General features: G+C 42.8%; 1 protein-coding gene and 1 long non-coding RNA gene across 3 annotated transcripts in view; both read right to left on the reverse strand.

Annotated features, from left to right (window-relative positions):
- Nucleotides 1–27,079, reverse strand: part of NALF1 (NALCN channel auxiliary factor 1) — a 610,419-nt gene that overhangs the window by 130,970 nt on the left and 452,370 nt on the right. The window lies entirely within an intron of this gene.
- Nucleotides 1,477–7,596, reverse strand: LOC121820470 (uncharacterized). Its single transcript, XR_006061023.2, has 2 exons — nucleotides 2,685–7,596; nucleotides 1,477–2,589 (listed from the first exon to the last, which is right to left on the reverse strand). It is a non-coding gene; the product is annotated as an uncharacterized LOC121820470 (long non-coding RNA).

Here is a 27,079-nt window from a genome sequence, read left to right on the forward strand (position 1 = left end):
AAATGTGAGCTCTACAATCCTCACCACAGTACATGGGTACTATGTGTCCTTCATTTTCAAATATACATATATATTTGCATACACACATATGTGACATAGAGTCAAAGACACTCAGAGGGAAGACATGTAACAATGGAGGCGGAGACTGGAGGGGTGCGGCCAGCGAGTGCCAGGGGTCGCAGGCAAGCACCAGAAACTGGGACAAAGGCAGGTGTGGAATGCCTTCTCCCTCTGAGCCCCCGAGCAGGAATGGACACAGAGACCTCAGGCTTCCAGCGCTGCGAGACGAGAGATTTCTGCTGCTTTAAGACTCAGTGTAGGGGCTTCCCTGTAGCTCAGCTGGTAAAGAATCTGCCTGCAGTGCAGGAGGCCCTGGTTCAATTCCTGGGTCAGGAAGATCCGTTGAAGAAGAGATAGGCTCCCCACTCCAGTATTCTTGGGCTTCCCTGGTGGCTCAGCTGGTAAAGAATCTGCCTGCAATGTGGGAGACTTGGGTTTGATCCCTGGGTTGGGAAGATCCCCCTCGGAGGACAGCATGGCAACCCACTCCAGTGTTCTTGCCTGGAGAATCCCCATGGACAGAGGAGCCTGGCGGGCCACAGTCCACAGAGTCACAAAGAGCTGGACGTGACTGAGTGACTAAGCAGAGCACAAGCCTCAGTGTGGCCCTTCGTCTTGGCAGCTCTAGGATTCATGAGGGAGTTAGGAAACACATTTTGAGTTATGATACAAGGTGTACAAAACAGTCTGTATAATTATTACAAGCCCATGACAGGCTCTGTTTATCCAGCTACAACAGACTACTTTACAGTTCCATCATCTCTCCTTCAGGGGCCGACTCTCTCGCCAAGTCAAATCCTGAAGAGCAGTATGTGCCCAGTTCGTCCTTGTTTCTGGACCCTTGTAGTACCACAGAGTGCAAATAGAAAAAGTCTGTGTTTGAGTCCAGTGAAATGAAAAAGACTTTCTAATTACTAACCACACCTCTATCTGTGACTGCAAATATTGTCCTCACGCTAATCACAGCGTCTAAACTTCAACTTCAACAGTGTCCTCTGAGCATGTCACCACAAAGAGAGTTAATTGCTGGTTGTCCGAGAAATGTTCCAGGCTTTTTAGAATGCACAGGCTCTATGACGCAAATGCAGTGGGGGGGTGCACCCCCCAAACCAGCAGTTACTCTTCTCCAGGCAGGGTTGGTCTTGTCTGTTACTCCTCAGAGCAACCACCCCTGCTGATTCTAGGAAGTCCTAAATACCATTGACGTGCTTCCTACACACCTATTTCAGAATATTCCGGTGGTTCGATTGGCTACACTTAATTACTTAGAAACATTTCTCAATCGTTTGTACTCTGGGCTAGCTTTGAATGGTGTTTATTTTACTTCTGTGGAAAACATAAAGGAGCTTCTCGATATTTGATTGGCTGATTGCTGTGCCAGGAACACTTTCAGAAGAAAGAACAATACTACTTGTATACTTCATGGATCAAATAATTTAATTCATCCAAGTCATGAGCAATCAGGATTTTTAAAGAAGCATTTCATTAGCATTAAAAGGGTGAGTTTACTCAGAAGCAAATTTAACACTTGAGCAGATTTCAATAAATGTGTCAAATCATTTAGGGGAAATTTAAAATGCATATAATAAACATTCTTTTCTTAATCACTAATGAGAAGTGTGCATTTATTTCATTTGACAACAAGTCATATTTTCAAAGGAATCAGGCATTTAATCTTTTAATGATTTGAGGCAGGGATGTGTATGGGATGCTATTTTTAGACCATTTAAAAACGATGAAAATTGATATACTTAGCTACAATAAACCCTTCATATTTCACTCATTTCCATTTCCTTCTTACTAAGCCTCTGTTTTGTTTCAGACACTAAGTCTTCCTTTGTAAGACGTAGAGAGCAAAGATGCTCTGACCCAGACATCATCTGTTCTTTAAGAATGCTTTTGCTAAAAAGGAAAAAAAAGAAAACACACACACATTGTGGGGAAGGGGAAAAAAGGTATCCTATGATAAACCACAATGGAAAAGAATATTTTTTTAAAAGAATGTACATATACATATAACTGAATCACTTTTCTGTACAGCAGAAATTAACCCAACATTGTAAATCAACTATACTTCAATTAAAAATAAAAACCTAAAAATTTTTTTAAATAAAAATTTTTTTTAAAAAATAATGTATTTGCTGTTCCTTGCCAAAAGAGATGGCAAGTTGAGTACTGTAAGTGGCCACTGGAATACCACCTGTGGAACATGGAGGTGGACACTGGGCACATATCTGTGACTCCTGAGTCCTGGGGTGTTCCCTTTGGCCTGATTCTTACACAGATATTTTCTAGTCTGTGTATTTGTAAAAGAGAGAAATGGCTTCCTTCTTCGTCTCTGCCTTCTTCCGCTAGCTAGTTTTCTCTGCTGAGCTACTCAGAAACTTACTGAACGGGTTCTGCCTGCTTCACTTGTGGCCTCTGGCCCCGTGGCCGCTCTCTGCAGCCCATCAGTAGGGGCCCTGGAGGTCCTCTGTCAGATCAGACCGTCCTCAATGTCCTTGCATGGCCCACAGGAGAGTAACTGTTCTGTGCAAGACAAGCCAGAGAGAGGAGATAAGAAAACAGACAGGTCCCATCTAGTTGCTTCTTCTTGCCTGATACCCACAAGCCGACCCTCTGACCTCTAGAGATCCAAGGTCAGCGTGTGCTGCCCTGGTATGTTCTCCGTTTGGGGATCACACAGAGTTGTAACATCAAGACAGATCCATTTACTAAAATTCAAATACATCTTCATAAACCTAAAAGAGAAAAGATACATCATCTATGACTTCCTATGAAAAAATAGATCTTTATATATGAAAACTACTGATTTGCTTAGGAAAACCCATGATGGGCATATTGTAAGTGGTTCACAGAAAAGCAACAGTATTTTTAAAAGTTAGGAGAACAGTCCCTTACTAACCTGTGTATTAATCATCTTTTCACTCACACAGAAAAAGCAACCATAACTCATGAAGCTGCTGTTGTTGTTCAATCGCTCTGTTGTGCCCGACCCTTTGCGACCCCACGGACAGCAGCATGCCAGGCTTCCCTGTCCTTCACCATCCCTGGAGTTTGCTCAAATTCATGTCCACTGAGTCGATGATACCATCCAACCATTTCACCCTCTGTGACCCCCTTCAGTCTTTCCCAGCATCAGGGTCTCTTCTAGTGAGTAGGCTCTGCATCAGGTGGCCAAAGTACTGAAGCCTCAGTTTTAGCATCAGTCCTTCCAATGAATATTCAGGGTTGATTTCCTTTAGGATTGCCTTGCTTCATCTTCTTGATCTGGAGACAGTGGTTTACACTGAGGCGGCAGGTCTCACAGAAAACAGTGCCTCTGTAACTAGGTTTACAGCCTCAAACCCATCAGTATGTCATCTTAGGGGACAGAGAATAATCATGGGCAAAAAGAGAGTTTTTGAAGCAGAAGCAAACAAATATTTTTTAAAAAGCAAAAAACAAAGGGAGACGGATAAATTAGGCTACATGATGCTCCCAGCAAAGCTATGGGAGGGAATCAGTCTCTAACTTCAGTGTGAGAAATATTGGTCTTGGCAATCAGTAATTTTGGCAAAATGATGGTAAGTCCTAGAATATATTTATTCTGTATTTTTCTAAAGAAATTGCCTGTGCAGAAGGTGCTGCCTGGAAATTGAGAAAGGTGAAGAATAGCATCAGAGGACAAGGTACCTTAGTGCATTTTATCACTGAGACTTCCGGCCCTGAAACATTTCCGTGAAAATCTAGGATTGGTTGCTACACAGCCCTTGTCTGACTAAAGGCCCTCCTTACTGTGACCAGTACTGCCTTTCTGAATGCCTGTGATACAGCGTCCCACATGCCCCCTCCTCTAAGAAACACACAGTCTGATGTGATGCTCCTGGGGTAGGTACAGAAGCAGAATCTAAAACCTCAGAATCTAAAACCTCGCGGATCTTGCATGAAGCTCTGTAGACGTGCCCTCTGATCCACCAGTAACCACATTTTAGTACTGGCTCACATCTGCAATTCAGTCCTCCAAGATAGTCTACATTAGCCATATTAGGCAGGGATGGATTTAATGGAAATATGAACTCTACGACACCATAGGGACACTCAGTTAATTAAGTTTTCCAAACTGTCGAGGGTCTACAACAAAACCAGAATTTAAGTCTCGAGTGAGCTCAGTGCAAACTGGTTCCCCCAAACTTTAGATTCTTTTAGATTAGCATTTATCGACCAAGACGACTTAAATTGCTTGGGAAGCAAAACTACAGCGTGGGTAGCCTTTATCACTTCAAAGCGAGGGGTCTATTTGCCCTGTTCTAGTACGACTCTGTTTCGAAGCCTGCCAACCTCTCGATTCTCACCCACCCTGCCTCACTGCTGAGCACTTGTGATCAGGAAGGGGCTGTAAACACGTGGATCCTGAAACTGATGCCTCCAGGGCAAAGCTTTGGAAGTTAAAGGACTCCCAGTAACAGCTGGCCACTGTGTTTTTAAAAGTTCACTGTTAAACTCTAAACCACAGTTAATAAAGCTTTTGAAAGTGAAATTCGCTTGTTAGAGAGCAGCTAACTCTTGCTAAAATAAGCTCAACTCCCATTAAGTTCTCTTGTCACCTATGCCGCAGAGGGACACGTTCTGCGGTCAGATCTACAAGGACAAAAACAAATTTCCAGAAAACTGTTGAACTTACCGAGAAAATGGGTCGTTTGCCTTAGAACACCAATTTGAGAAAACAAACGCCAACCGTGCCAAAGTCACTGATTCTGCTGAACTCAAAGCCTTTTCTATGTTACAATCCTGCAGTTTCTAAAAATGTGTGGTGACTCCCAAGGTGCCCTGTGTCACACAGACGCAGTGAGGGACAGGAAGATGAGTCAGACACAAAGTGGCCTGAAATCTCATAAAGAAAGGAAGAGATGCACAAGAGCACGTACAGTGCAGTGTAGAAAGGAGATGGATGTAGAAAGGGTGTTATCACAAGTCTTGAGGGAGAGAGAGCAAGCGAGGTGACTTCTGGGTGAGGAACCGAGAAAAACATCACAGAGGAAGTAGCTCTGGAGTCTCTAACAGACGACTGGAGGGGAAGGACAGTCCGAGGGAAGGGCCCTTTTGTATTCTCCAGAGTACTTCACTCACTCCTATGAAAAAGAAATGTTACCACCAAAGTAGGGAGACATAATCTGGAGATGATAATGACAAATGATTTCATACTTTCTTGCAGAAAGCGATGCAGTAACAGATGGGCAAAACCTGGAGAATTTAGTTTCCTGAGGAGTTTTCGAATAAACTGCTCAGCACAGCTCACTATAGTTTAGGGGTCACTGTGAAGTTTCCCATGGCTCATTAATTGCACGAACAATATCAAGTGTAGTTCGCAGTTTCAGGGGACCATTTGGACTGAGCACTTATACTGCATTTGCAATAAGGTAATAAATGAAGAAACAAACAAAAGAGTTATATATGTAAAGAATATATATATATATATGCACACATGAACACACACATGTATATTTCTGCACAGGTACATATGTACACACACACACATATATTTTTCTATATATATGGACAGGCAAACCATTCAATATCACAGTTATCCAAGTCTATGTCCCAAACAGTAATGCTGAAGAAACTGAAGTTGAACGGTTTTATGAAGACCTATAAGACATTTTAGAACTAACACCCAAAAAAGACATTCTTTTCATTTTAGGGGACTGGAATGCAAAAGTAGGAAGTCAAGAAACACCTGGAGTAACAGGCAAATTTGGCCTTGGAATGCAGAATGAAGCAGGGCAAAGACTAATAGAGTCTTGCCAAGAAAATGCACTGGTCATAGCAAACACCCTCTTCCAACAACACAAGAGAAGACTCTACACATGGACATCACCAGATGGCCAACACGGAAATCAGATTGATTCTATTCTTTGTAGCCAAAGATGGAGAAGCTCTATACAGTCAACAAAAACAAGACCAGGAGCTGACTGTGGCTCAGATCATGAACTCCTTATTGCCAAATTCAGACTTAAATTGAAGAAAGTAGGGAAAACCGCTAGACCATTCAGGTATGACCTAAATCAAATCCCTTATGATTATACAGTGGAAGTAAGAAATAGATTTAAGGGCCTAGATCTGATAGATAGAGTGCCTGATGAAGTATGGAATGAGGTTCGTGACATTGTACAGGAGACAGGGATCAAGACCATCCCCATGGAAAAGAAATACAAAAAAGCAAAATGGCTGTCTGGGGAGGCCTTACAAATAGCTGTGAAAAGAAGAGAGGTGAAAAGCAAAGGAGAAAAGGAAAGATATAAGCATCTGAATGCAGAGTTTCAAAGAATAGCAAGAAGAGATAAGAAAGCCTTCTTCATCAATCAGTGCAAAGAAATAGAGGAAAACAATAGAATGAGAAAGACTAGAGATCTCTTCAAGAAAATTAGAGATACCAAGGGGACATTTCATGCAAAGATGGGCTCGATAAAGGACAGAAATGGTATGGACCTAACAGAAGCAGAAGATATTAAGAAGAGGTGGCAAGAATACACAGAAGAACTGTACAAAAAAGATCTTCACGACCCAGATAATTGTAATGATGTGATCACTAATCTAGAGCCAGACATCTTGGAAAGTGAAGTCTAGTGGGCCTTAGAAAGCATCACTATGAACAAAGCTAGTGGAGGTGATGGAATTCCAGTTGAGCTATTTCAAATCCTGATAGATGATGCTGTCAAAGTGCTGCACTCAATAAGTCAGCAAATTTGGAAAACTCAGCAGTGGCCACAGGACTGGAAAAGGTCAGTTTTCATTCCAATCCCAAAGAAAGGCAATGCCAAAGAATGCTCAAACTACCACACACTTGCACTCATCTCACATGCTAGTAAAGTAATGCTCAAAATTCTCCAAGCCAGGCTTCAGCAATACATGAACTGTGAACTCCCTGATGTTCAAGCTGGTTTTAGAAAAGGCAGAGGAACCAGAGATCAAATTGCCAACATCCGCTGGATCATGGAAAAAGCAAGAGAGTTCCAGAAAAACATCTATTTCTGCTTTATTGACTATGCCAAAGCCTTGACTGTGTGGATCACAATAAACTGTGGAAAATTCTTCAATAGATGGGAATACCAGACCACCTGACCTGCCTCTTGAGAAATCTGTATGCAGGTCAGGAAGCAACAGTTAGAACTGGACATGGAACAACAGACTGGTTCCAAATAGGAAAAGGAGTACGTCAAGGCTGTATATTGTCACCCTGCTTATTTAACTTCTATGCAGAGTACATCATGAGAAATGCTGGACTGGAAGAAACACAAGCTGGAATCAAGATTGCTGGGAGAAATATCAATAACCTCAGATATGCAGATGACACCACCCTTATGGCAGAAAGTGAAGAGGAGCTAAAAAGCCTCTTGATGAAAGTGAAAGAGGAGAGCGAAAAAGTTGGCTTAAAGCTCAACATTCAGAAAACGAAGATCATGGCATTCGGTCCCATCACTCCATGGCAAATAGATGGGGAAACAGTGGAAAGAGTGTCAGACTTTATTTTTTTGGACTCCAAAATCAGTGCAGATGGTGACTGCAGCCATGAAATTAAAAAGATGCTTACTCCTTGGACGAAAAGTTATGACCAACCTAGATAGCATACTCAAAAGCAGAGACATTACTTTGCCGACTAAGGTCCGTCTAGTCAAGGCTATGGTTCTTCCTGTGGTCATGTATGGATGTGAGAGTTGGACTGTGAAGAAGGCTGAGCGCCCAAGAATTGATGCTTTTGAACTGTGGTGTTGGAGAAGACTTTGGAGAGTTCCTTGGACTGCGGGGAGATCCAACCAGTCCATTCTGAAGGAGATCAGCCCTGGGAGTTCTTTGGAAGGACTGATGCTGAAGCTGAAGCTCCAGTACTTTGGCCACCTCATACGAAGAGTTGACTCATTGGAAAAGACTCTGATGCTGGGAGGCATTGGGGGCAGGAGGAGAAGGGGACGACAGAGGATGAGATGGCTGGATGGCATCACAGACTCGATGGACGTGAGTCTGAGTGAACTCCGGGAGATGGTGATGGACAGGGAGGCCTGGCGTGCTGCGATTCATGGGGTCGCAAAGAGTCGGACACGACTGAGCGACTGAACTGAACTGAACTGATATATATGTATATGTATACACAGAAGCACATGTCTTTCTACCTATATACCTATTTTATATAAAACGTGAAAATTTTAATTACTTTAAAATATGAAATAAATAGTAATCAAATCTGAAAATATTTTATATAAAAATATACCTTATATATATCATATAATTCAATCACATTTAGTAATGGTTTAATATTCTGGAGGAGAGCGTGGCAACACACTCCAATATTCTTGCCTGGAGAATCCTACAGACAAAGGAGCCTGGCGGGCTGCACAATCCAAGGGGTCACAAAGAGTCAAACACAACTGAAGCAACTTAGCGTGCATACACAATACATTTATTAATAAGTTAATAAAATTATTATTAATGTAATAATAATAATATTGGTATAATTTGATTCCTGATGTCATCATTTCTTTTGCTGCTTTACCATCAGAAAGTTACCTAACTTTCCTGATGGTACATTTTGGCAGTTTCCCCTACTGCCAAAAGAAGTGGATAGTGGAATCTGCCACACAAAGCATTTGAGCAGTCAAGTCAAGAAACACTTTGCAGCTCATGGCACTTGGTAGATGCTGGGAACCAAAGCTCTGCAGCATTTTTAACCCACACTATCGGACACGACTGAAGTGACTTAGCAGCAGCAGCAGCATTAGCTGTGAAGTTATGTCAACCACACACCACGAGATAAGGAAAGCTAATTCAGCTGTTTGAAATACCAGGCCTCCTTATATGAAGCCTGAAGAAGATAGTCCCAGAAACATGTCTCTTGAAAACACACAAAGAAACACAGTGTCGAAATTAAAAATACAATGTCCTTTGCCACTGCCGGGAGAATAAACCATACGTCTGGCTCCTGCACCATTGAACACAATGTATTACTCAAGTGAATTTAGTCAACATCCCCAAAGAGAGATCCATACTAATGTGCAAGCTTGAAACCATCACAATGTACATAATTGAAATGTTGGTTCTGATGAGCAACATGTCTTTTCTCTGTTTATGCAGGGGCTTCTTCGGTTCCGGATGTGAAGACAAACCGCCTGGAGAGAGAGCTCCCCACCGCAGCCTGTCAACCACAAGAGCACTTTGCCCTTACAGCCCTACTTGGTGTTAATTCCTGGTTTTGAAAACTGCTTGAAGTTCTGGGCATCCTTGGAGACCCTGAAAGATGTCACTGACTCTCCCTTTAATCGGACCTTCTCTGCCCTAGTTGGGCTGGTCCCGGGACTCCTCCGGACACACTCAGACACACCCTGCCCTGGGACTCTGTTCACTGCCCTCTCATTCTGAGAATTCCTTCTTCTCTCTTCCTCCACATCAGATGGATCCCACTTTTCTCTTAGTCTCTTTCTCTTGCTGGGATTTCCCCTGGACCCCAGTTCCACAGTGAACATCTCCCACCTGAACATGATTATATTGTCCTGTTGACGGGTGATGCTTTGCTAATGGATATATTGGTGATTGTCCTTCTCTTCCACTGGACTTCAAGGTCTGAGTCAGTCTGGGCTTTGCCCTTGCATTCCCTGTTTAGAATGGAATTCGTGATCCACTTAGAACAGCTGCTATGGTGTCACTTTGTCAAAGACACAAACGATATGCCTTTACAAGCAGCCAATTCTATAAATATTAAAGAAGCATTGAGTGGCATGTTGGTGCAAGTTTTTAAGTTCTACTCCTGAAAAGGTTATTTTCTCCCTTCTTTCCTTCCTTTTTCCACAGGATCAGTATCTCCCCACTTAAGGACCCATATAAGACATATTGCTGCCTCTAGAGTGTGGCATTTTAATCACTTTTTAAGTGGGGTTGAAATCCAAGTGCCCTCAAGGGCTCCAAAGATTCCATCTTTGTCGGCCTCCCATCTGAGTGGAGTGTGCGTTTCCAGACAACAGAGCAGAAGGAAGCCGGGCAACCACCTTCGATCGTCATTTGATCATTTGCACTTTAATGAATAAATTAGTATGCCACATCAGTTCAGCTCTACTGTCATGAGAAGACTCGCATTTATATAACCTGTAATTATTTTTACTATGGGCACAAGGGAGAAATTGATTTTTGAAGCTGATGATCACAAATGTGGTTATGCTATTGCATAGATGTGAGAATTTCCAAATGACTTGTAGCAACGTGTGGAAGACAAGGTAAAATGAAACGCATGGCAATGGAAGTAATTACTCTGATGATGCCTGCTAGGGCACTAATAAAAAAAAACAATGGAAGTGGGCACTTGTATGCATCCACAGGTCAACAAAAATGGCATGGGAAATAAAATGAATCAGAGCCAGAGGAGGTTTGGGTAGAGTTCTAGTTATCTTGGACTCAATAGCATATTACAGCCTAATCTTGATTCAAACTGTTCACACAACCTCCACCAGTCTCTGGTGGCCAGATCCCAGAAGAATTCAGGCCCGAGCAGTCTTTCCTTTTCACTTTCAGATCAAAACCCCATTGGGATCATCAAATCCACACAGAGTTGAACTGCTAATGAAATATCTCGCCCTTTTCACATCATGAAAATTGGAGGCTTAGTAGTTATTTGGCAAATTCAACCAACTTTTTTTTTTAATTATGAAAGTTTTCAAATACAAAGAAAAGAGAATAAAGGAACCCTCACATCCTATCAACTGATTTTAATTCATAGCAAATTGTAATTGATCTGTATTCCCACCTACTTTTTCATACTCTGGATTATTCTGACATAAATGTTAGACATTATATTGATATATCTTATTTAAAAAACATATTTTAAACATAAAAAAAATCAGCATCATCAATTATCATACCTAGAACATATAGTAAATTGCTTACTGTAATCAAATTTCTTATTCATAATTTTTTAATAGTATAGTCAAGTCATAATGTAAAGATTGTAATAGACTGATTTTTGAAAGCTTTTTTCTAACCTTACAGCTACCCTTCTCTCTCTGTCTTCTCCTCCTGTCTTTCTCTCTTCTTTTCTGTTGCAATATTTTTGGTTAATAACCCATGCCTTTTTTTCCTGAAGGGTTTCCTATAGTCTCAGTTCACTGCCTGCATATCAAGGGTGTTATTTAATAGTTCTTTCTCCCATATTTCCTGGAAGTTAGTAATTAAATCTATAGGCTTTATCAGTTTCAGGTTCCCCTTTTTTCCAGTCAAATCTTACATACATAGAAATATTTTACTTTGTAGACCAACAACCAAGAACTTCCTTTCCTTACCAACTGATGCTGCAGCCCTCCTCTATCATGAGCGTGTACTTGGATAGACAAACAAAAGGTACCAATTACTCACATATCATGCAGAGCTAAGCTTGAGAGGTTCAGGGAATGCTGACAAAAGGAGGTGACTTTCGATGAGAACTTTGAAGCCTTCTGATGAAGGCTGTTGCAGAAAGCTCACAGAAGAGCCAAGAATGTAACTGGTTCAGGAAGTGAGTACTAGATGGTTGGAATCTATTGCTCAGGGAAAGCTGGAGACCAGACACATGAAGCTAAAAATAGTCAGTGTGGCAACAGACAAGGAGAACATCCCAGGAGAAAGCACAGCGGAGAAAAAGAAGACACTGGAAAGACCCAGGATTTAAGAATATGGAAGAGGAAGATGAGTCAAGAAAACAGATGTGAGCTGAGAATGGGAACAGGTGAATTAGAAGAAGAAATAAGACTGGAGGAAAATGCTGCCATCAGAGGGTGGCACGGCAGAAGGTTAGTTTCAAAAAGATATAGGAATAAGGTGAAAAAGGAAGGAATTAATATTTGCAGATAAGGTCACTTTCATAGGTTCTGGGGTTGGGATTTCAAAATATCTTGTTTGGGGAACACAATTCAAGCCAAAATAAGAGCTTTTGGAGGGAGATGGAGCTCCTACATCCCTGCAAAGCACCATGTGTCCTGACATGAATTACCCATGAGTGCTGACATGCGTTTCCACGTGGGCATCCACATGACGCTGAGTCTTCACGCACATGTCCCCATGGGCACCCACGCAACGCTGAATGTTCACGTGTGTGTACCCGCGGGCACCCACATGATGCTGAGTGTTCACACACATGTCCACGTGGGCACCCACGCGATGCTGAGTCTTCATGCATGTGTTCACGCAGGCACACAAACAGTGCAGCTACGGGTGATGCAAGATTGGTATACTTGCAGTTGGTGAGGTGTTTTGTTCTCTAAACATGACTTTATGCTCGTTATTCAGACTGATACAATATCTTATATCCTCTTTCATAGAATCATGATGGTCCCAAAATTCAAAGTCTTTCATACATCAATTGGAATCATAAAGTGAAAAATAAATCTTATTTGGAAAACAACAGATTACATGCCTAACTGTTGAACTTATACTAGAATAAATTAAGCCATTTAATACTGCATATGCTTTAAAAGCCTCAAGTCAAGCATTTGTATTTGGTTTGTCCATTCCTATCTAAACCATCAGACAGTCAGATATTCCTCTAAAAATCTTAGTATTCCTACCAAGTACTAACTTCAGTAGTTTACTAATGGTCAAAGAGGATTCTATACAATCTTACGCAGAACACTGTTTATCCTAGATGAGGTTGATAAATATAGTTTATCTGATTCATTCAGAAAAGATATCTGGTTTTACTCAGGACTTGCTTATATTTAAGATCCACAATAAATGAGATAATTTTTGATTTGTTCTAAAACTGGCCTCAGGATTATGAATAAGTTGGGTCTAAATACTTCTTGGATCAGAAATTCCTCAATAGTGTTTATAAATAAAATTGTAAAACATTTAATTTTATTTCAAAGAGAGGGTGCAGTGAAATAAATTTTATGTTGCATTTTCCTGTCTTCTTGGGGTGATAAAAGGTAACCTGGAAATCCAATGACAAATGGCTTCTTTTCGTGAAAGTGTCCTTGAGAAAAAAATGGCATAAATGAAATAAAACAGGCATAAATGGGCAGAAATAAAATCTTTCATCATCATACTTTCTGAACATTCTAATGAGTAAATAGTAAGCTATGTTTTGAATACCATTCATAACATCATATTTGGAATATTTCTCTTTTTGCTGAGAAACAAAAGCTATTCAATTCAGTTCAGTTCAGTTGCTCAGTCATCATGTCTGACTCTTTGTGACCCTGTGGACTGCAGCAACCCAGGCCTCCCTGTCCATCAAAAACTCCCGGAGCTTGCTCAAGCTCATGTCCATTGAGTTGGTGATGCCATCCAACCATCTCATCCTCTGTCATCCCCTTCTCCTGCCTTCAATCTTTCCCAGCATCACAGTCTTTTCCAATGAGTCAGTTCTTCACATCAGTGGCCAAAGTATCACAGTTTCAGCTTCAGCATCAATCCTTCCAATGAATATTCAGGACTGATTTCCTTTAGGATTGACTGGTTGGATCTCTTTGCAATCCAAGAGACTCTCAAGAGTCTTCTCCAACACCACAGTTCAAAGGCATCAATTTTTCGGTGCTTAACTTTCTTTATGGTCCAACTCTCATATCCATACATGATTACTGGAAAAACCATAGCCTTGACTAGATGCTCAGGTATCTTGGTTTGTTAAACAATTTCTATAGCTCACAATACTTAAAAAATTGTACAGTGGGTCTCTTCAGGTACTTAAAAGTAATGTTGACACAGAGAGGTCAAATTTTTCTTTGATATAAGAATTTGTTATTCATCTTGAAAAAGAAGTGCCAACTATTTCATTTTTGCAGAATCTTCAGAAAGCACAGAGGCTGGGCAGCCATAGTGTGTGGATGTGAGATGCAGAGCACGTGGCTGTCTATCAAATCTAAGCCTGTCTGCAGGTGTAACACATACGCCAGGGGCTCACCAGGGGAATGCAGTACTAGCAGCCTGGTTAGCAGTGCAGACGCACCCAGCAGACCTCACATGGACTCTCCTGCACCCAGCCTCACTCCGGAGTCCGTGCATCCAGACTAGACGGTCTGGCTCTGCCCTTCTGCTCCCTAAGGACGGGAATGCCAGGCTGCTCAGTTCTCAGCACCAGCACAGCGCCTCTCATGCAGGTTCAGTACTCAATTCTGTTGACCAAATGAGCTAAGGTTTAAGCAAAGGAGTCAACGTTCTCCTTCCACTTCATCTTAAAGGTGGTTAAGGACCTTAACAGGGCTTCCCTGGTGGCTCAGACAGTAATGAATCCACCTGCAATGGAGAAGACCTGGGTTCGATCCCTGGGTTGGGAATATTCGCTGGAGAAGGGCATGGCAACCCACTCCAGTATTCTTGCCTGGAGAATTCCATGGATAGAGGAGCCTGGAGGGCTGCAGTCCAAGGAGTCACAAAGGATCAGACACGATTGAGCACCTGAGCACACACACAAGGACCTTAACACAAATCTGGAAACAGGGCCAGACACAAGCTTCAGTCCCAAGTTCACGAACACCTGTCCCTGAAAGCCTGACACACAGACTCAGAATGATGTGACTTTTGACACTGTGATAAAAAGATGGGGCTTTTCATGAGTCCAGTCAGTTACTGCATATGTGACAGGTCTGTAATTTTTTCTTCATATCTTTCCCTCAAAAAAAGAACAGCAGCATATTCACTTGAGGACGCTCCTCAACGTATGTTGTGATGGATATAGTTTTATTGGGAAGTGACCAGATTCGGTTTGAAAAGGTGCAGAAGAGTCATAACTGCAGGAAATAACCTCATTGCAAGCTGTGAATGCTTGACCAGCTGTGAGAGCAAACGGTGAGTGAACATTCTGCGGCTTTGCTGTTGCCCAAGGACTTTTACGAGGCTCCAAAGTTCAAAATCATTCTTGCAAATCTCTCTTCGCTCTAAGCCTTTCCTCTGGAGGTGGTACAGAGGAACTTCACACCACCAACACACATGTCTCAGCTCAGTCTTCCACTTTAGAGCGTCTTCTCTAGAGTTTCTGACCTGAGGAAAAGTGGCAAAGACGGAGATGCAGCGAGGACCAGTGGATGCACGGATGCCTTACGTACAGTCTTCTGCCATCTGCTGTGGACATGGATGCCTTGGGCTGCGGCCAGTCTGCTGAAGAAGTTACCTTCCTTCTGCAGAGGCATCCTGCCTAAGAAAGAGGGTGAAGCTGTCTCGCGGCCTCATTTGTGGACTGAATCGGAAGGTAAACTCAGTATTTAAATCCAAGCAGAGAGATCATCCTCTAAAATATCACAAACTGTATCGCTTCCCAGGGTGACAATCTCATTGGTTTAGAGAATAACTACCCAAGTTTTGTGCATATATATATATATATATATATATATATATATATCTTACTTGTTCATTATTCAGCATGACTAGTCCCTCCAGACAGTGTACCAGCTCCTTACATGTTAGGGGCTTGCTATTTTGCTCTAATGCAATAATGCGGAAGTTCAATTACCAAGCAACAATGAGATTGTGGAGTCTATTGTGGGCCTGCTCTACAGTTCCCTGCAGAAGGCAACAAAGTAAGTCACACAACAAGCAGAGAAATCATTCTAAGACACGTGGAGATACCCAGAGTGATAATTCATCACAGTTTATTCTGATGGAAACGATAGTTACCCCAAGCAGGTGCAGAGGAGCGGTCCAGAAAGGGAGGCAGGGAACAAGCCTCATTGATGAAGAACTTCTCTAGGACAAATGACTTCTCTGAAAACTAGATTCCTATCTACAGGAGAGCAAAGCAGAGAGTGCTTACTGTGCTATGATAGTAATGACAAAAAGAGAGTTAGGTTATACACAGAGATCCATTGCCGCTTATGAGAAAAGCTTTTGAATGTCTCAACTTGAAGTGGGAATTACAATCATTTTGACTGCAATATCCCCCCGCCTTCTCTGTTAGTTTCTTTCTGCTATTAAGTTCCGCAATGCAACGCCTGCTCTAAACCTGTAATCAAGGACGTTTACATATGTGGAATGAGTCAGCTCACAACACATATAGCAACAAAAGGTCTCAGGTCAATGTATTTTTGAGGCAAGAGATTCTCATGTAGCCATATCCCCTCTTTTTGTTACTCTTTCAACCACACCTTGCCATTGCGGCTAATTTGGATCACAGCTTCAACTCTGCCAGCGGACCTTGGCCTTGGAAGACACGTTGAACTGTGGCACAGAAGCTCCAAACTGACAGTGGCTGGAGCAACTTTATATCTCCAGATATAAAGATATAAAGATATATCTCCAGAAGTTTATATCTCTGTCAGTTAATTGTAAGCAATCCAGGGTTGGTCAGAGATCCCACATCCTTGGGGACCCCAGCTCCATCTCCCTGGCCCCTCTGTTACCCCCACAATACCTTTTCACCATCAAGGCATCATGTCAATACTTAAGCCTGCAACATGAACCAATACTTGGACCTCCCTTTAAGACACCTCCTGCGTATTCCATAAATTCCTCCTATTGACATCCTGCTGGCCAGAACTCTGTGACTTGGGAAATGAAGTCTTTATTCTGATTGTGGGTGCATGCTAAGTCGCTTCAGTTGTGTCCAACTCTTTGCAAACCTATAGATGTAGCCTGCCAGACTCCCCTGTCCATGGGATTCTCCAGACAAGAATCCTGGAGTGGGTTGCCATGCCCTTCTCCAAGGGACCTTTCTGATCCAGAGATCGAACCGGTGTCTCTTGAGTCCCCTACATTGGCAGGCAGGTTCTTTAGCACTAGCACTGCACTGTCTCTGGGCCCAAATAACCTCCAGGGGAAGAGGAGGATTACCGGGGATAGCTAGTCTTTAAGTCAAGGACGGATGTGAAAAGGCAAGAGGGAAAGTGAAAGTTAAGGCAGTGAAAGAAACTACAATTAAGATGCACGTGCTTAAATAAGGAAAAGAATGTTTTTTTAAATGGAGGGATAATTCCTCTTATCACACATTCAATTACCGCCAATGTAAAAAAGGGATTCGGGAAGGAATTATGATGAGAAAACACTGCGTGGAAAGACAAAGCTCTCTGATGGAACCACGGGTCACTCTCTGCCTTCACGCAGGTCTGAGCCCCACCCGCTGGTGCTCTTGCTAGGAATGCACAGGTCGCTCAGTCCTGAACGGCATCTGGAATTCAGTGTCCTAACGTCTTCTTTCCGGCTGAGAAGACAGAGGACGCAGCTCACCCTTATTTCCTGTCTGGATATATTGATCAGAAGATAGAGGACAAAGTCTCACCCTCATTTCCTGCCTGGATACATTGATCATGAGTTCCCTATCTGATTAGCTTCTCCTCTCGCTGACGGAAGAAAATCCAATGTGGAAAGAAATTAATTATGAAGGTGGCCTGTATTTTGCCCCACCAGGAGGAGAAGACACACATAGCCCACGGCTTCACTGGGAGCCTCCTGGCCTGCAGGATGAGCCACCTGATACGTTATCATTCAACAGCTAATCATCGTGGGTCTGAGGGTACCCACAGCTACACAGCCAAAAACCCACTTACACATCTCCTTGTGCCAGAGCACACAGGATTTCATCTTCACACTCATCACTATTCTGAGAGGCAGAGAGGGAAATGGCACCGTCCATTGACAGACTGCTAGTCAAACATTTGGACAGGCTATGATTTGGACACCCAAATGAGGGCTGGACTTAAGGAACTCAGGTAGACAACTTCACTGTGGAAAGAAAAAAGATGCATTCACAGAGAAAATCTTTATTGCAAAAGGGATGTCTTTCTGAAGTTGCTGACTTTGATTTCAGTACAGCCATTATACTCTGGTTCCACAGGCTTCCCTTGAGGCTCAGTGGTAAAGAAACTGCCTGCTAATGCAGAAGATGTGGGTTCGATCCTTGGGTCAGGAAGATCCCCTGGAGAAGGAATTGGCAACTCACTCCAGTGTTCTTGACTGGAAAATCCCATAGATTTCCAAGAGCCTGGCAAGGTACAGTCCATGAGGTTGCAAAGAGTGGGACACGAATGAGCATGTTCACACCATGCACCTGGCTGCCTACAAACAGAGCTAAATTGTTCAGCATGTAATTCTCTGTATCTAAAATACAAGGTTCTGTGTACTTAGGTATATTCATAAACAGACATAAATGGCCTTCTTTGATGTCTCTTAATTCTTGGAAAAATTGACAGGTCCTTGCATCTAAGAGCGTAAAGGATTATTTTCCTCTACTTATGTCTGCGACACAAACATGATGCTTTTACTCCCACCTAAAGTCCACAGGAACCTCCTCATCACATGGCATGCAGTGCCTTTTCTGTTAATGTCTTGTGGCCGCTGCCATAAAGCCTACAGCAGCAGGAAGGTAGTCTCCCCCAGCTCTGGACATGCTGGAGGGCCATGCTCCTTCCAGCGGCTCTGAGAGAGATTTCGCTCCTTGACCCCTGATGTCTGGGGGTTGAAGGCAGCGCTGGTCCTTCCTTGGCTTGTGGCCGCTTCACCCCAGTCTCTGCCCCCATCATCACATGGCCTCTTCTGTGTCCTCTTTTCTGTTCATGGGGCCCCTCTACAGGACACTTGAGATTGGACATAGGGCTCATCCAGACAATCCAGAATGATCTCTTCATCTACAGATGCTTAATGACACTGATAAAGTTTCCTTTTCCAAATAAGCAGCACCAACAGGTTCTGGGGGTTGGGTGGGGATATATCTTTGGGGGACCCACTCCCCCCTTGATGGTGCGGCTCACTGGGTTCACTTTAATGTCACCTCCCGCAACGCCCTGTATACTGACCTACCTGTCACCCTTATCGAGCACATCGGCTGTTCACACAGCGTTGCATCTTCCCACTGCAAGAAAGGTGGTTTTCTTTCTTGTGCAACTTATGACCTCCTACTCGTCTTCTGCCCCAGATTTCCAATTGTTGCCTCCATGCGCCCTCTTCCAAGGGAAGCTGGTGCTCTTCCTCTAACCTGCAGACCACTGAGTGCACAGACATACTGGAGCCCTTGTCAGGAGGCTTCCTGCTGTTTTCCACAAAAGCTTCATCTGACTGTGTTTCCTTTACCACAGATTGCAAAAATTCATTTGTGTTTGTTTCAACATCCCAGGTGCTCTATAATGTTTTTAATAACATTTTTTTCACATCACAAGTAAACTGAAATTATTTAAATAAGCCTAAAAGGAAAAAAAATATAGATTCCCTGAAACTCGAACATCAAAGGGCTTCTCTGGTGGCTCAGATGGTAAAGAATCTGCCTGCAATGCAGGAGACCTGGGTTTGATTCCTAGGTCAGGAAGATTACCTAGAGAAGGGCATGGCTACCGACTCCAGGATTCTTGCCTGGAGAATCCCATGGACAGAAGAGCCTGGTGGGCTACAGTCCACGGGGTCACAAAGAGTCAGACACGACTGAGCGGCTAACACTTCACTACCATCACAAGTTAAAAACAGGAAACGTTTAATTCATGTAGATCCTGCCTATATTTATGTTTATTTCATTATATGTGCATACTTGTGGGTATATAAAAAGCTACTAAACTCAATCTGTAAATATATTTTGTCCTTCCAAGACACAGCATGCACTTAATAAATGTTTGTTGAATAAATTAATGAATCAAAGAATTAAAAATTTGCCACTTAACGATAGCTACAATGGTCACAGAATAAAAGATTCAAAGAAGTCATTACTTTGGCCCAAACATGAGTCTCGGCTAGGGTTCCTAAAGACTTATTTTTAAGATCTTATCAAAAGGTGTTTACTTACTATCCAAGTTATGCACAGATTTTAGGAGTAGAAATAAAAGAATTCTTCCACATAGTGAAGATAGTTTATTCTTCTAAGTAATTCATTCTTGAAGTTGTCTCTTCTTCACAATGTTCTAAAATATAACAAAAGACATGTTTTCTCCACCCTCTCGACTTCACTGTCTTTCCAAAGATGGTCTTGAGCAAATGTGGAAAGAGAGCATGAATAGCTGGGGCCTCGTGAGAAACATCTAGTTCATTCATTCAATAAATCAAAGACAGAACAGAAAATAAACAAGCTTCCATGAGTTTTTACCTTTTATGAATTCAAATTAACATCAACCTCCCTGCAGGAGCAAACGTGATCAGAGAAAACTTGTAAATAGAAGTCTATCCTTCTGAAACATACAAATCTATTTCCCCAAAGTTAAATGTCTATTAGCCTGAGGCACAGAGAGTACAAGTCTGTGAACTTGACAAAGAATAAAAACCCCCAATTCTTCCTTCCACGTTGTAGTTGGGCGGGAGGTCAGCTCTCCAGCAGACCTCCTCAGGGGGCAAACACTAACCCCTGCCAGGTGTTCTCCACGCTCAGGGAGATGAGTCCACTCTGACCGAGAGGTACATAGCCCCCTCCCAGAACAGACTTCTTCTGACTCCAGAAGACACTTATGAGTTCCTAAGGAGAATTCCAACACGCTCTCACAAAGGCCTGCTTTTTATCCTGCGTTCTCAAAATGGGAAGTCTCAAAGATGTACAAAGACCAAACCCATAGATAGTGGGCCATTGGAGAGGCAAAATCTATGCCCTGGTGATAGCAGTGAACTCTGGTTAGCATAGACATCAGTCAGACTTAGGCTGTTCTGCGGGTCGATCTGCAGGAAGGGAGAAAGTGAAAGCTCTATCATTTTAAATTTCTCACCCATTAAAGGCAGACTTCCTCCTGGTCCCCTGTGTAGGGTTGGCTTTGAAAGGAGGCATGGCAGAGGACACTGGGAAGCAAACGGTCACATGTGGAATTAAGGGACCCAGAGAATGTTAGCTATTCTCTGGCCCTCAGTTTCCTCTGCTGTAAATATATTGGAAAGCTCTGAAACAAGGAAAAATCCAAGATACAAAACGGCAAAGGTCGTGCTTCACTAGTTCAGTTCAGTCGCTCAGTTGTGTCCGAGTCTTTGCAACCCCATGGACCGCAGCACGCCAGGCCTCCCTGTCCATCACCAACTCGCAGAGTTAGAATAAGCGCATTTCATAAACTTGTCCTTCAACCTTTTACTATGATCAAATCCATCAGTCAGAACAAAAATGATATCTTGAAATTAGTAGCTATGACTGAGAGCTGCAATTTTATATAACTTTATAGGTTTTATAATTGGTCTTAATATCCACTGTATTTTCTTGTGATTGTACAGACTCTGAGAAATTGCGATTTAAAAGAATAGTATTTAACCTCAATCTAGGATAATCTTTAATCATGTAGAAAGAGCCGAAAATCAAAGCTGGCAGCAAGAGTCAAAAAGGAGACATCTGATGTGTTAAAATTTTTTTGCGTTTTAGAAATATGTAAACATATCTTGTGGAATAAAAATGTAATCAAATGTTCCCAACCCTCCCCCTTTCCCAGGACGCTACACAGTTTGAAAATTACCTGTCAAGATGGCCTCTAAGAGTCCCTCCAGCCCCCAAAGTCAGTGACTGTGCATTTGCTCTCTGAGCTGAGTAAGATGCTGCTGGCCGAACTCCTGCTCCGAGGCTCTGCAGAGCGTGGGGAAGTCTCAGCTATGTACGCAGCCTAAGAAGGCGAGATGCCGGGATGATAAATCGTTACAGATGAACTAAGGTCTAGATTTCTTTCATCTTGCAGACTCATATATAATCCCCTCTAATGCGGAGGTTTTAACAACGTGAATGTGATTTAAAGGACCTTGAAATCTCCTTTCGATCAAATCCTTCTCTGACAGTGTCAGGATGCCTGCAGGTTCTATTTTAGAAAACCTTCTGGACAGCCTATGCCGGGCCTCTGCTGAAACGACTCGTTAGGGACTCAAGACATCCCAGCCATGAACATCCCAGGCAAACTTAAATATAAATGCAATTGGCATAACCACATCATCTTACTCTCATATTTCACAGTTATTTGCAGAGTGTCTGTTTGTTTGAAAGGCTCCATAGTTATCGCTGAGCTAATTTTTGCCCTCTAGAAATTTGAAATTTAGCAGAGAAGAAATATTTAATGAAACTGTGTGCTGCGCTTGATTGCTCAGTCGTGTCTGACTCTGTGCGACCTCGTGGACTGTAGCCTGCCAGGTTCCTCTGTCCGTGAAGATACTCCAAACAAAAATACTGGAGTGAGTCGCCAAGCCCTATTCCAGGGGATCTTCCTGACCCAGGAATCAAACTGGGGTCTCCTGCATGGCAGGCAGATTCTTTACCAGAGCCGCCCAGTGAAATTACATCACTAAAATAAATCATATGGCAGACATCATTACAATGGCAGCCCACTCCAGTGCTCTTGCCTGGAAACTCCCAGGGACAGAGGAGCCTGGTGGGCTGCAGTCCCTGGGGCTGCGAAGAGTCGGACACGACTGAGCGACTTCACTCTCACTTTTCACTTTCCTGCATTGGAGAAGGAAATGGCAACCCACTCCAGTGTTCTTGCCTGGAGAATCCCAGGGGGAGCCTGGTGGGCCGCCGTCTATGGGGTCGCACCGAGTCGGACACGACTGAAGTGACTTAGCAGCAGCAGCAGCAGATATCATTAAAGACAACCATGGAAAGAAACACAAATGAGGATGAAAAGCTCTTTGAGATGGACTGAATGACCGAGGAAGATCTTTGATTAGATGAGTAAGGGAAAACAATCAGTGGGCAGATCCCAGAGATCTACAGAGCAGAGGCGTCTGGAAGGAGCCACAGGCACGGCTGTGTGGATGTTTAGATCTCAAAGGCCTTGATGAACTTCGATGAACTTTGATGAAGAAAACCCGATCAGTTTTGTTCAGTGCAGGATTTCTCAAAAATACACGGCCACTAATCTATTAATCACTCGTTCACTGTCCGTGAAGGTGCTACTGTAATATCAGAAACATCTGGATTGGATCCTAACTCCTTCTCTGCTAGCCTCTGTGAACTTGTCTGTTAGCAGCTCAGACATGTCGGATTCTTCACGACCCCATGGACTGTAGCCCACGAGTCTCCTCCTTCCATGGGATTCTCAAGACAAGAGTACTGGAGTGGGTAGCCATTTCCATCTCTAGGGGATCTTCCCAACTTTCAGGGGTTGAAGCAGTGTCTCCTGTATTGCAAGCAGATTCTTTACTGTCTGAGCCACCAGGGAAGTGCCACCGAAGTCATCTAACCTCTCAGAACTTCAATTCCTTTATCTGAAAACTGAGGATAATACGTACACTCTGACTCCTTTAGGGGTGAGCTCCTGTAGCTGTCTGAGTTACATAATCAATAAACGCCTTCCCATGAGGCAGAAAGAGCACCGATCAGAGAGCAAGGTTCTAGCTGGGATTTCAGTAACTGCGGGCTCCCATTCTCTCTTCCTTCAGTCTTCATTAAAGAGGAATGAGGCTGAAGAGGAAAGTACCTTTGTACAGATCATAAATAAAATGCAGCCCTGAGATCAGCACCCGCCTCTCCTGACAGCTGGTGCAGGGTCCTCAATTTCAGTCTGAGCAACGGCTGGTGAGGACGTGCTGAGAAGCGAAGATCCGGGGATGGACTGAAGATGCCCAAGGGCATGGATGTGAGTAAATGAAGGAAAATCCCTATTTTTAATGGTTTCAACTTGAGAGCCTGTTAGTGATGCACTCAACATGACAGAGAGCGCTGAGACCCTGATCTGATCCCCTCGGCTCACACTGCGTTACCCTGCACGACTCTCGTGGTGCTAGCGGTAAAGAACCTGCCTTGCCAATGCAGGAGACTCAAGGGATGTCGGTTCGGTCCCTGAGTCAGGAAGATCCCCTGGAGGAGGGCATAGCAATCCACTCCAGTATTCTTGCTTGCAGAATCCCATGGACAGAGGAGCCTGGCGGGCTACACATAGTCCATGAGGTTGCAAAGAGTCGGACACAACTGTAGCGACTAAGCATGCAAGCACGCAGCTGTAGCTGTGGGGAGGTGGGGCCTCACCAGGATCCTAACACTGGTCCAGCTGCATTCCTAAACCAGACCAAAGAAAAAGGGGCTCTCTGGATTCCAGGGCTACCTCATCTATCTGCGGCAGATGCTCCTCAGATCTGATCTCTCTAAGCATCAATCTGGTCTTTCAAAATGCCACAAGAGGGCAACACTGTCATTTTTTTTTCTTTTTTTTTTTTTTCTTGAACCTGAGATTTAAGATGATTCTCAGGTTCAAAATCTCAAAATAAATTTCACAGTTTCAGATGATGAAAGTGAAGGAAATCTGGCTGAGCATGGTAGAAGGTTAGGATTATCTATCAAAGCAATCTACCTTATTTATAGGGAATGTCATGCATTTAAAAACATTTATGAAAAATCCTCTGTACATAATGATCAATATTTTAAACATCAGACTTAATATTGCTTAAAAATGAAGCATTTTTAGGAAAAAATGCACTTGGGATGTTTCTGTCCTTTCCGATGTGCCTTTGTTTTCCACGCTACTTACAATTATAAAGAATGTATATTATGGAGGTCGTTGATGTCCTGTTTCTTCCTGTTTCCTGTGCAGATTCTTCTCTGCTTTAGCCAATCTAGAGCAGTTATCATTCCATAAATGCAAGCTAATTCCCCTACATGCTTCTGCTTGAATCGAGACTTCATTCCGTTCATACCTTCCATATGGAACAGAGCACTATCAAGAACACGGAATTGTTTTTGGAGAAACTTTTTTCTACTCTTGATCCAGCACATGACTATGTCAGAACATCTTTGCACGCCTGCTAAGTGGCTTCAATCATGTCCGACTCTTTGCGATCCCATGGACTATAGCCTGCACACTTCCTCTGTCCGTGGGGTTCTCCACACAAGAACACTGGAGTGGGTTGCCATACCCTCCTCCAGGGGATCTTCCCGACTCAAGGAGTGAACCCGAATCCCTTACGTCTCTTGCACTGGCAGTTGGATTCTTTACCACTAGCAACACCTGGGAAGCCCAGAGAATTTTTACTGGGCTAGTTTTCAATTCAACAGAAGATTAACAAGTAGATTGCCTTGCCAATTCTGGAATACAACTTATTTCTTATTGTTTCAGGTTTAGTATTACAGGCTAAACTGTACTTAAAAATGACAACTTAAATATCATTAAGTAGCTTTCACTTGAGAAAAATATCTTGTAATCATCACAGAATTGCTCAAAGAAATGCTGAGTAAGATGCTAAGGATTCCCTCAATCATCAAGGCAAGACAGAAGCTGAGGCTGCCCCAGTCTCAGGTCAAGAGCAAATCAAGAAAGAGAATTCATGGTCTAAAGTTTTTGCTAATTTATTTTCTTAGATAATTTGATGACACATGTTTATGAGATGAGAAGCATCATCTGATTATTTTTCATTCAGGCTTGGCACAGAGGTATACTTTTGTAACTTAAAGTGGTACCATCCACCTTTATAGGGCTTCCCAGGTGGCTCAGTGGGGAGAATCCACCTGCCAGCTCAGGAGACTCCAGTGCTCTTGCCTGGAAAGCCCCATGGATGGAGGGGCCTGGTGGGCTGCAGTCCATGGGGTCGTTGGGAGTCAGACATGACTGAGGGACTTCACTTTCACTTTTTACTTTCATGCATTGGAGAAGGAAATGGCAACCCACTCCAGTGTTCTTGCCTGGAGAATCCCAGGGGAGCCTGGTGGGCTGCCGTCTCTGGGGTCGCACTGAGTCGGACACGACTGAAGCGACTTAGCAGCAGCAGCAGCAGCAGCAGCAGCAGGAAATGAGGGTTTGATCTGTGGATCAGGAAGATCTCCTGGAGAAGGAAATGGCTGCTCACTCCAGAATTCTTGCCTGGGGAATCCCACGGACAGAGGAGTCTGGCGGGCTACAGTCTGTAGGTTCAAAAAGAGTTGGACACGACAGTACACACATACTGGTTTTTAAAAATTTGCCTTCACATTCTTTCTAAAGACATACATGGCTCAATTAGATCTTCTCTAGTTTTACAGGGGAAAAGTGTTAATATGCACATATACCTAACTGCATTAATTTTGATAGGATAAATGCAGCACGTTTAGAATCTTGACAATTATGATTCAAGGCATACAGGTGAGCAAACTATATGAACGGAATGGGCTGTGATGCCATGCATCTAGGCATGGGTATGCGTATTTAGCCTTCAAGTATATAGTTTCAAAGAACATTCTTCCTACCTAATCAGGTTCTATTTAACATGGGAAAGCTGCTCTTGACATTCTCTATTCAACTAAGCCAACAAAGAAATGGAAATTCTTTGACTATTTCTTATGTTCTCACCTATTTATGAAAAGGTATATTAAAGAAGAAAAAGCATTCCAGAAAGTATCTATCACGTAGATAAACAGGAAACATCTCATCTCTGTGCTTTGTCCAATTTCAGTGGTTAAAGGCTTCATATTGCATAGTTTCATCATCAATTGAGAAAAAAAATATAGAACAGAAATACATGCAAAGTGATTTAAGTGTCAATTTTGAATTTTTAAAAGTTTAATATTTTAATGATTTTTTTTAAATAATGTAAGAACTCTACAAAGAACAGAAAGAACAAAATGACAAAGTAGCTCCAAGTTTGAAAAAATGAAGAATGTTCTAGAACATTCTTCTTAAAGAAGGTTCAGAAAAGATATACCAAAATGGAGTAGGGAGTGAACTCGGAGAAGCGGGATACAGGTGTGGCGGCCAGGCTCCAAAATGACCCCAATGATCCTCTCTCTTGATAAATATTCAACACTCATGAGACCCTTCCACAAACACAGACGGGGACTTCCACTTTCTCTTAGCATTTTCTATTTATTTAGACAATTAGCATGAATACATACAAGCATCCCCAAAGCAGCACCTTCCCCCATCTTGATTCTCCCTATGCCCTGTGCCTAGTAAAGTAGTTGGTGCACAGCAGGCTCTTAATAAATGTGTGTTGAATAAATCCAACACCTTCTATTAAAAGCATGCTCCTGGTCCAATATGAACATGACCAGGAGACCCTGCAAATGCAATCAGTCAGCCACCTTCTTTCTCAGGGAGTTGCCAAAGACTATCATGTAACAGAGACCACAAATTGCGCCTAATATTTAAAAAATACCTTACCTTCTGTCTGCAATAAAACGGGCTACAAATACATCAAATGTTTCAAAACCCTGAAAAAGTTGAGTTGTTGACCAATGACAGCACTGTAAGCCCCACCTGCCACTGTG

This window comes from Ovis aries, chromosome 10 (genome assembly GCF_016772045.2).
Source record: "Ovis aries strain OAR_USU_Benz2616 breed Rambouillet chromosome 10, ARS-UI_Ramb_v3.0, whole genome shotgun sequence".
Classification (NCBI taxonomy): Eukaryota; Metazoa; Chordata; class Mammalia; order Artiodactyla; family Bovidae; genus Ovis; species Ovis aries.